The sequence below is a fragment of the Thalassophryne amazonica genome, chromosome 2, assembly GCF_902500255.1.
Source record: "Thalassophryne amazonica chromosome 2, fThaAma1.1, whole genome shotgun sequence".
NCBI lineage: Eukaryota > Metazoa > Chordata > Actinopteri > Batrachoidiformes > Batrachoididae > Thalassophryne > Thalassophryne amazonica.
Window position 1 is genome coordinate 88,629,305 of NC_047104.1, and position 3,540 is coordinate 88,632,844.

A 3,540-nucleotide genomic window follows, 5' to 3' on the forward strand; every position below is an offset into this window, starting at 1 on the left:
TCCTTACTTAGCTGACCTAATCAAGACCTATGTGTTCTCAGGGCGCAGGACTACTTCGTGTCCCTAGAGTGAATAAAAAGTCTGTGGGTCACAGAGCTTTCTCTTATCATGCCCCTGTCTTGTGGAATGATCTCCCTGCATCAATAAAACAGTCAGATTCTGTAGAGACTTTCAAATCCAGACTTAAGATGCATTTATTCTCACTTTCGTATGGCTAGCATACTGGCATAATATGGTACTATGCTTCTTACCCTTTTAAATTCATTCACTCATTCATTTATTCATCTTCTACTGCTTAGTCCAATTAAGGGTTGCGGGGGGCTGGAGCCTATCCCAGCAGTCATAGAGCGCGAGGCGGGGTAGCGTGGGTGTTGTGTGGGCCGCCAGAAGAGGAGGTACTGCTGGCCCACCACCGGAGGGCGCCCTGCCTGAAGTGCGGGCTTCAGGCACGAGAGGGCGCTGCCGCCCCACAAGAGCGGCCGAGGTGACAGCTGTTACTCATCGGCTATGACAGCTGTCACCAATCATCTATGCCTCACCCCTGATAAAAGCAGGACGACACCTCCACCACGTCGCCGAGATATCATCCTATCAAGGAGGTAATTTGTTCTCAGCCATTGTTTTGTCTACCACAGACAGTATTTGCTTGTGTTATTTTTGCAGTAGGGTTTGTGAGTGCTTGCAGCTGGAGGCTGGGTTTGGACTGACGTCTTCACTCCAAACCTTTGATAAGTACACTTACTACTGCACGTGCCAGCTTTCTGGTGTTAAGGTGGAGGTGTTTTCCCACCTGACTTGCTGACTGTTTTTGCTCTTCGCCAGCAGTACCAGATCCGACACGCAGAGACGGTGGCCACCTGGGGGAACTCGGGACTTGGCGGCTCCAGTATTCTCCTGGTTCGGTGGCGGAGGAAATCGTGTGGTTCCGGTTCTTCTCCAGACGGACGTCTCCTATCGTCGAGCCTGCCCACACGACACCTTGATTGATTGACTTTGTATTCATTCTGAAATCTGCTGTGTGTAATTGTGGCATTCACAACAGTAAAGTGTTCAGATTTGACTTCTTCTATTGTCCGTTCCTTTGCGCCCCCTGTTGTGGGTCCATGTCACTACACTTTCACAACAGTGGGTCTCAGTCTCAACTATATCTAAAGTCTGGGTCTTTTAGTGATGCTGGCGATCACCTTAGTATTTCTTCTGCTTTCCTATTGCTTAATGCTGACAAATTATACCTTAAGTGTAATTTTTCTGTGTCCGAGATGTGGCTGGATCCAAGTGCTGCATTACATGATTTCTGTAATCGATGTGAAACGGACTCTGTTGCAGGAATAGGTCCACTGAGTGCCTCGATGAGACCCCTCCCCAACCCCACCTATAGTGGACTGGACACCTGCATGGACTCTCATCAATTGCTGTTGTGTTGTGTTCTGTATTGTAACCCTTTTTGGTAGCATGGCCCAAGTAGAGGGTCGCCCCTTTGAGTCTGGTCTGATTGAGGTTTCTTCCTCAGTATCATCACAGGGAGTTTTTCCTTACCACTGTCACCTTTGTGCTTGCTTTAGGGGTTGGTAAGGTTAGACCTTACTTGTGTGAAGCACCTTGAGGCGGCTTTGTTGTGATTTGGTGCTATATTAATTAAACTGATTTGAATTCTTGCATCATTCCAGTTCCTAAGAAGAACTGGCCCATTGAGCTGAATGACTTCCGACCAGTGTCATTAACTTCACACCTGATGAAGACGTTGGAGTGGCTTTTCCTTGGCTTCCTCAAAGCCCAGGTGCAACATGCCCAGGACTGTCTGCAGTTTGCATATCGGGCAGGTGTTCGTGTGGAGGATGCCATCCTCTACCTGCTACATCGAGTCCACTCACACCTGGATAAGGGAAGCGGCACAGTGAGGATTCTCTTCCTGAACTTCTCAAGCGCCTTCAACACCATCCAGCCCTTTGTGCTTCAGGACAATGAGAAAAGGATGCAAGAGGACCTCTGTCTCGCCACTTGGATCTCCAGCTACCTCACCAACAGGCTGCAGAATGTCAGGCTGAGGGAAACCACGACTGACACTGTGATCAGCAGCAACAGAGCAGCACCGGAGCACCCCAGGGCATGGTGCAGGCCACTCTTCTCTTCACCCTGTACACCTCAGACTACTGCTACAACTCTGAGCTATGTCACATCTAGAAGTTTGCAGATGACACAGTTGTTAGCTTCATCAGGGATGACATACAGGAGGAGTACAGGAGCCTAGTGAAGGTCTGCTGCCTGGTGCACACAAACCATTTACATCTCAATGTCATGTTTTGGCCCTGGACCTGCACAGAATCTGCTTTTGTCCCCCAGTCTCTGTCTGTTTCCCTCTCTTTGTCCTTCTGTCCGACCCTGAGTGTTTATTTTGTGTTTCTTCCACTTTGGTCTTGGTTTTATGTTCTGTTACACTTCAGCCACGTTAAGTTCTGTTCTAGTTTAGTCTCTGCTTTTTATTTAGTCATACTGTGTTATCACATTAGGTTTTGAGGGTTATCTGTTACACTTCAGCCACTTATTGAGTTCTGTTATAGTTTAGTCTTCATCCTTTAGTTTCTGGTTATTCAGTCACTGTCTTGAGTACATTTGTCAATCAGGTTTTTCTGTACACTCCTGCCACATGTTGAGTTCTCATCTCGTTTAGATCCAGCCTTTAATTTTCTGTTCTGTTTCTGCCTTTTCATTTGTTTATTCTGTTTCTCACATTTGGATTCTAGGTATCATTATTTCCTAATTGTTTAACATTTGTTCTGTCACTGTCACATTCCTCTTTTTTCTGCTTTTGTCTGACACGCCCACCTGTCACTCCACTCTTGTCTCACTCAGCCACGCCTTCTTTCCTGCACCTGCATCTCATCACGCCCTGATTATCCTCTGCTTTTAAACCCCTTGTCTTCCACCACTCACTGCTAGTTCATTGTGCATAGTGCCTCGTTCCAAGCCTCTCGTGTTTTCTGCCGTAGTCTGTTTTTCTTGCCGTGTATGACCTTCGCCTGTTTTGACCTTGCCTTTTGCCTGAGCTAGTTAACCTGCTTCTCTGTGCCTGAACCCTGCTTGTTCTTTGACTATGTTTTTTGCCCCCTCCGATACACCTGTTTTCCCGTGCTGGAACTCTGCTTGTTACTGAGCACGCTGCCGCCTCAAGACTGTCTGTACCTCCGCCTGCCTGCTTGTCACCCTGTGTATCGACCTGCGCCTGTTTTTGATTAAACCTTTTTCTAAATCCCACCTCTATGCGATGAGCCTGCATTTGTGTCCACCTGCCGGTCGTGCCATGTCCTCACAGATCCTGACACTCAATAACTCAAAGGAGCTGGTCATTGACTTTGGGAAGTTCAGACCAAGACCTCGGCCAGTGCTGACCAAGGGAGCTGAGGTGGAGGCTGTGGATTCCAAGTACCACAGGCTGTGGATGGACAGTAAACTAGACCGCACAACCCACACCAACCATCTGTACAGGAAGGAACAGAGCAGGCTGTACTTCCTGAGGAGGCTGCGGCATCTGCAGGAAACTCC